Source organism: Hipposideros armiger, unplaced genomic scaffold (genome assembly GCF_001890085.2).
Source record: "Hipposideros armiger isolate ML-2016 unplaced genomic scaffold, ASM189008v1 scaffold_54, whole genome shotgun sequence".
NCBI lineage: Eukaryota > Metazoa > Chordata > Mammalia > Chiroptera > Hipposideridae > Hipposideros > Hipposideros armiger.
In genome coordinates, this window is record NW_017731404.1 from 2,759,730 (window position 1) to 2,767,805 (window position 8,076).

Genomic DNA, 8,076 nt, shown 5'->3' on the forward strand with positions numbered 1-8,076 from the left:
CCCCGCCCACGCCCCGCCTTGCGCGCGCGCGCCCGGCCACCGCGCCCCCACCGGCACCCGACAGTCACTAGCACTCGCGCAGCCCCTGCCACACTCACCCCGTCACGTTACATACATTCTCACATGCTCTCCACCCTTGCACCAACATGCACACTCACACGTATGCCCTGCACGCTCACATGCTTATTCTCACCCGCTCACTGCCCACCAACATCCGACATTCACAATCACACATGCACACCTCCCTGCACACACCCCGCCATGCTCACTCCCCGACAACTGACATGTACAATCACACGCGCTGCCGCGCTCCCCATCAGTCACCCTCATGGACTCACCCTGGATCTCAGGCCTCACACACAGGTGCCCTCAGGAATCGCAATCGCGCTGGGGCACACCCTACCTCCCTCCACTTTCCAGACTCCCTCACCCACCATCCTTCACCATTGCACACCCTCCCTCTCATGAGATCCCTGAGTCATAATCACACACAGGCGCGCACACACCTGCACACCTTCATTCTCACACGTCCTCAACTACCTCTGGGGCTTACACAGGGGTCCCTCTCCGCCACTCAGACATTCAACCACAATTCACATCTCACACACCCCCCCAAGTCCTTCACCCAGACCCACATCCACACGCATTCGCTCACACACTCTCCCACAGTGTCTGGGACCCACTAACTTTCCAAGGGCCGGATAAAATGTTGAGAACAGAAAGAAAATGAATAGTAGTGAAGGAAGTTAAAAATCCATATGTAATTCAAGAACCTCTAAATGTAACACCTTATAAATGAGCCTACTGCAACCTAAGTAAACTTTTAAGTAGTTACAGCTTTCTATTTCATGTAGGGTGCAGGTGCCTTTTAATATGATTGCTATGAATAAGGGTGGAACCACCAAGTATCTGTATCAGGGGCCCTGGTGTAGGAAGGAGATGGGTGGATCCCAAACCAAGAAGTGTGACTTATCTCATGTCCTGATGAAGTTCCTCAAGAAAAGCAGCATGTCCTTAGGAGGTGCTGCATTGCACCTTCGAAAGAAAAAGAGCATTCTTGAGCGAACAGACCTGGTCTGCTTTGCTTTCTGCTTTCTCTCCTACATCTAGGAGGGTGCGTGGCAGAGTCTGTACTCAGTAAATGCCTGTGGAGTGGAGGAAATGGTTAACACCCTGATCCCCCCAATTATGGCATCAGAGTAGGCCCCACCCTCTACCACATGTCCCCTCTCAAACCCCACCCACCTCAGATCAGCTAAAAACCCCAGACCCTCTTCACTCCACTACCACACAGGGTTAACAGGAAAGAGCAAAGAGATGCTGACCCTTGAACCCATGGTCTCCCCCAAACAGCTGGGGTTCAAAAGCCGTGAGCTATGGTTTTTATCAAGCACCTAAAACATACATTTCACCCTCCCAACAGCTTTGCCAGCGAAGTCTAAAGAATCACACCCATTTTACAGGTGAGAAAATAGAAGCTCAGTGCGGCCTGCACAAAGCCACATGGTTAGAAAGGAACCAGGCTGGGCTCCAGACCTGCTCTCTCCTGCTCCAGAGGGCAGGGAAAATGGCCTCCTGTGACCAATCGAATCAGTTATGACACTCCAGGCACCTACTAATCCCGATTCGGAATATCTTCAAGCTCCCTCTAGCCCTTGTGGCGCCGACCTGTGGCCACCCCCATCAGAATGTGCCCTCATTTTCTAAAATATGGAGTAATTACAGTGGCTTCCTCGTCTAAGATCCTGTATCACTTCTACCACCTCCCAGCTGTAGAACCAGAGACAACTTACAGACTGCTGGGCCTCAGTCTCCTCATCGGTAAAATGGATTCATTGGATTGTTGGGAGGATTAAATGAGTTCATCATGTGCATAAAGCAATTAGAAGAGCGCCTACACAGAGGAAGCCCTCTGTAAGGGTCATTATTACAGGGCTGTTGGCAGAATTCAGGGCAGCAATGGGAACGTGGAAAGCACTTAGTAGAATGTATGCTGTGTGGTCAATACTCATCAAAGGTTAGCTATTGCAATTCCTCTTCCTACCACTAAGAATATTATTTTAGCTGAATGAAAGAATGAACATCATAGTATTAACAGGTGTCATCACTGGCAAAAAAAGATTCTAGGTAGGTTTATTAAATATATTTAATAATCTGACTTTAGTTTTTCACTTACAGAAAACTTGAGCAGATAGTAGAGAGCTCCATATACCCACCCCATATCCATCCCCACCCCAAATTCAGCAGTTTTCTTTTTCTTTTTTTTTTTAAGATTTTATTGGGGAATCAGGGAAGGGGAACAGACAAGTTGCTGTCCTTTTGTTCCTCAGTCTAGGAACGTCGCTTCACTGGCCCATGTTGGTATTATTGCGCTCTTCCCAGGTGAGGCAGTCACTTGCTGGCCTTTGGAGGGCCGCTCCCGGCGACTCATGGAGGCTCACGGCAGCTCACAAAAGCGCACGCCCGCTGCCGGCCAGCCTCACGTCGCCTTGCGGCAGCCCAGCTCCAGGTTGAGCTGTTGTTCACCATCTTAGCTGTAGAGGGTGCAGCGTCACTGGCCCTCATGTGGGATCCAAACCAGGATCCTGCTGCTCAGAGCTCGGGCTCCCAAGCCAACTCCTAACCAATGCACCACTCACCAGCCAGCCCAGCAGTTTTCTTTATTAGTAGCATTTTGCATGTTAATGGTACAGCCAGCTGGATCTTGAAATTTTCCTTTTGTTTTCTCTATAGTGAGGGTGCCAAAAAAGTGTATACACATTTTAAGAAAGGAAAACTGTATTAAAATTCCAATACTCAATATATACCGATAACAAAAAGTACATACAAGTCACGTTTCACTTCTGCAAGAAGTGCTCAAAGTGGTGACCATCAGCATCTAGACACTTCTGATGACGGCGAACTACTCCTTGAGCAACGTGGACCAAAGTGTCCACTTGTATACATTTTGTTGGCACCCCCGGTAATTCCTACTTCTCTAGTGAACATGTTATCACTTTTACAACGTTTTTCTTTAAATACATAGATTCTTTAAAGACCAGAGAGCCCCTTCTTAATCTCCAAAAGTAATAACATTTTCTTATGAAAAGAGAGGGGTAATTTTTACTGACTGCATCTTCCAAATTTTCTTCAAGGCACTTTTATAACAATTGGCGCAGACACTTTTTAAGACTCCCTTCCAGCAAGGCAGTCTCTCTGGAAGAGCGGCACTTACAGGCCTTTATCTCATCTTGAGCAAGATCCAGATGGTTGAGTGAGCTAGGAGAGGCCCACGGGGCCTGCAGCAACAGCACCCAGGGGCCAGCGGAGGAGTGAACGCGGGCAGTGATAGGGTGAAGGTAGAATGGGTCTATGGCAGGACAATTTACTCAGGACATGTACGGAGGTCAGGGAAGAAAATTTCTCCCGTCAAGTTGCCCTGAAATCCATCCGAGTAGTAAGCAAGCAGTGGGAAAAACAAAAACAAACTGATTTACATGAAGTAAATAGAAAGGGAAAGAAAAGCTTCTTCAAAGCCAGGGGTACCCACAGCTTTCCCACCAGATATGGAAGGTCAACTTGCTTCACTGCTTTTACTTTAAGGAACCCCAGTTATGCCATCAGGATACAATAAACCTTCGCATCCTTTGTGTCATGCCTAGAACACTAGTATTCATCTCAATTTATTTTTTCTTTGCTTAAAACAATAGGTTGTTTACAAAGGGCTGGAGGGTGGGCTCGATAAGGGGAACAGAAGGGAAGAAATGCAAGTTATTTGGGAAGTTGTTCTTCTCCCAGGGTCCCTCCCAAACATCCTTTAGACATTTAAATACAGAGCTGGAGGCTTTCTTTGAACACCCGTTTGCAAGGTCTTATCATCTCAATTGTGAAGCCCACTTTTGAGAGGTAACTTACTTCCTCCTCTCTTCTGAGCTTAGTTTAACTAAGGCTCATTTTTCTTTTTGTATTTAAAAATAGCTGGAATTGGTTACAGCAAAGGGATGAGGACCTGGAATTTTTGTTGTTTCTTTTAAGGCACAGTGAATTTTCATGGGTACCAAGAACATTAAATTCCTAGACAACAGATATACTTGACCAAAAACAACTGCTTCTTTGGGCTAAGTAGGACTTTGACAGCTTTCAAAGCCAACCCATTGTCTCTGAACAGAAATGGGCATTCATACACATTGTGATCATTTCACAATGTACGCAAATACCAAATCATTATGTTGTACACCTAAAACTGGTGAGTTATATGTCAACTATACTTCAGTTTAAAAATAAATACAAATTCTACCTAATCATAATTCCTATTTGGATTCATGCCACTTGAACAGTGATGGTTTATGGCAAAATGTACTTTAACTTTATATTCAAACATTTGCCAGCTTCTTCTAGGTAATTCACTTTTTAATTTATACTTACTCCCTTGCTCAGTTCAAGCTTTATTCACTTCTGGATACTTGGAAAAGATAAATAATGAACATACTCTGCCATTCGTGAGTAATGTACTGCCTGCAACTTAAGAAGATAGGTGGCCAGAGATATATTTGTTATGTATAGGTAATAATTGTAAATTTTTAAAAATAAAAGATGTGGGCATTCCTAATTTAAGTGTTTACTTTGTTTGGAAACCAAGGATAACTACTCCACAGGAAACATCTTTTCTCCACTGGAAAAAAGTGCCCCTTTTAAACGACTACATCATGGGTACAGAATCAATAAAATAAATCAGTTGATGCCAAGGAGAAGCAAGCAAAGACGTGAAGAATTAGCTGCTAGTTAATCAATACAAGATCAGAAACATCGATTTAGCCAAATACAGCTCTTTGATGGACCCAAAATGGGATTCCCCAACACCCAGGAAGGGATTAGGACAAGCAGGGTTCTGTCATTTTGTAACTTCCAAACACCTGCATCTGAGTATCCTGGGGTATTTGTCCATGGCAGTGGTGGAAAAAATGTACACGAAGGAATCAATAAAACGTGGTAGCCCCTGCTGAAGTACTCAGCTGCTTGTGTGAACTTATTTGAAGACACAGGAAAAACCCCCATTAAAAATGACCCCTACTAGCCTACCTTTTATTTTTTTGCAGTTTTATACTTTTGAAGCCATCAATCAGGGAATGATGAAATATGCTACGGCCTACAGGCTCTCCTAGTTGATGAGCTGCAAAGAGAAACGAACATTATCTTCCAAGATGAAGGAACTGTCCATCACTGGGAGCCTCCTCACCCAGGCGACATCCTCCCTCGGTCTCCATAGACTGAACCGAGAGAATCCACCTGACCCCGAGTTGGGACCAATCCTGCCGAGCGATGTAGGTTTCCTGAGCCACACAGAAAGTGATGGCTACCCTATGGGACTGCTTCCTAAGCCCCAGATTGTTTTCACGCTCTTGACTAATCTCACCATAATGCTATGAATCGGATATCCATTTTGCAGATGAGGTTATCTGAAGTTCCTAAGGCATCCCAGCCAAAGTGCTGACCTGGGACTGCTTTCCCAAATGAAGGGCCAGTTATCTCATCATGAATCCATCCTCTCCTGATATGAAATGTTCCCGTATCATCTCCTTACTGATTTGTTTCTGGGCTTCCTCTGTATGCTGACATGTGTTACCTTTCCTGTCTGGGCTCAACCCATCTGCCGAGTTATAAACAGGTCATGTTTGCCGTAGGAGTTGCCTTTGAAACGCTATTGAAAATCTTCCTGCCAACGTGCAGATTCCTCAACACCTTCCTTGTTACGGTGGTTCAGCTGCACTGTCACCTGAGTCAACCCAGCACTGTCAGACATGACTGAACAAACCACCACCTTCCCCACTCGCCATGGCTTAGGCAAGTTCTGCCGGCCTAGGGGGGCAACTTCTCCACCTGGAAGGGGCCCACGCCACGCTTTCCTCAGGCCCTACCCAAAGGCTTCTACACCATCCAACCAATTCCTTTCCCAGAACAATTACCTTGAAACAGGTTCTGTGGGTGCTGCCTGAAGGCAGAGGGCCAGGGAGCAAAGGTGGAAGTTTATTCTTCCAGTTTTATTGAGACATAATTGACATGTAACTGGCTGTTTATTCAGGTCAAGACAGTTGAGATTCTCTTACACCATCAAGTATCAGAAACAGTTCTGAATACACAGAATGCAGAGGAACACGTGGGAAGACAGGCAGGTCTCATGTTAACAGGGCGAGTTTGAGAGCAGCTGTGCTGCTTACCTTCTGGGCTCCATCAGCTCAGATGGGGTTGTGTTCACATCGCAACTTATTCTCCCTCCAAGAATGGGCCTCTGAGATTAGGGCCAACACACACACACACACACACACACACACACACACACACACACACACACACACACACACACACACGGGAACATTCATCATCTTTGTCCTAGCAATCCCTCAAGTAGGAACTTAACCTGACTTAGTTCAAGTGCAAGAAAAACTATGCGACCAAATTGCCTAATAGTTTGAGGGAAGCAGGAATACTGCCTCGTAACAGCTCATTAAACATTTCTGCATTATTGCAGATACTTAAAAAAGGATTAGCCAGAAAATGGGCTTTACCTTGGGAAGATGTCTAACATAGGTTGGAGAGGGGGAAAACATAACATTTTCTTAAAATAATTTCCAAGCATTTGAATCTAGAAAGACATAAAACATCCCTATGGATTAGTATCAAGATGGAGAAAGGGTGAAAACCAGAGACGCTTGGAACCAGGGCATATTAGTTAAAATTAGATACCTCCCGTTTCACTTCTCTCAAGGATTGGGTTAATCTTGCTCCCAAGAGTCAGTAGAGTGGCTGCTTCACCCTAAATTTACATGGGTCGAGGCCAAAGGACAGACGAATCTTTGGGGGTGAGGATGACGCCATCCACTTGCCAAGGACGCTGACTTGCAGAGCTCACAGCCAGTCAAAGGCCATCAGAACACAACACCCAGCCGCTTCCAGGTCAGAGCACACTCCAGCATGCTGTGGCATCCACATGCATGCAGGTTGTCCTGGGGCCTAACGCTGGATTTTGCCATCAGGTTCACAAAGGCAAACAGAACCGGAAGTGGGCAAGAGGGTGCTTGATCAGCGGGACGTTCACACCTGGCCTTACCTTTCCTTGTGTCTGTCCCCAGTGAGCACTTTCCCCACCACGATCGCTAAGAATCTTCCCTTGGAATTAAATGTCACCTCCTCTGTGATGCTCAGCCCTTGCCCTTCTAAGCAGCCCATTAAGTATGAGATGGCTAAAAAATACTGTCTCTGCTCAGTGGCGTGTGCCAGGTTAGGATGGGCTGAGACGTAGGGTAGTCTAGGGCATAAGCCCTCTGGGTCACAAGCAAACACAAACAAAAGTTCTCTAGAATGAGATTACTCTAACAAAACTTTTATGCATTAAAAAGACAAGACAGGGGCTGGCTGAGTGGCAAGGTTAAGCTTTGGCTTCGGACACCAGCTCTGAGCAGCAGGGCCCCGGTTCAGATCCCACATGTGGGCCAGTGACTCTGTGCCCTCTACAGCTAAGATGATGAACAACAGCCCAACCTGGAGCTGGGCTGCTATGAGTCGCCGGCGACGGTGTGGGCCGCAGTGGGGCTGGTCAGTAGCTGGCGTGAGCTTTGGTGAGCTGCTGTGAGTGGCCATCCAATGGCCAGCGAGCGACTGCCTCACCTGGGAAGAGCGCAATGATAATACCAACATGGGCCAGTGAAGAGACATCCTCCACAACTAGACTGAAGAACAAAAGGACAGCAACTTTGTTCCCCTCCCCAAAATCTTTAAAAAAAGAAAAGACAGGGGCCAGCCGAGTGGCTTGGTTGGTTAAGAGTTGGCTTACGAGCGCGAGCTGAGCAACAGGGCTGCTGGTTTGATTCCCACATGGGCCAGTAAAGCTGCAACTGAGCTGAGCTGCTGCTGAGCTGCCAACAGGTGGCAGGATGGCTCAGCTGGAGAAAAAATAAAAAGCAAAGACACCAGGAAACAAGTAGTTAGTTGTTTGTGTGCTTCAGACATGGGTCAGGCATGGATGTAACCAGATGTGCATCTTCATTCTAGGACCTGGGAGTTGGGGAGGGTGTGTGTGTGTGTGTGTGTGCACGCATGTGT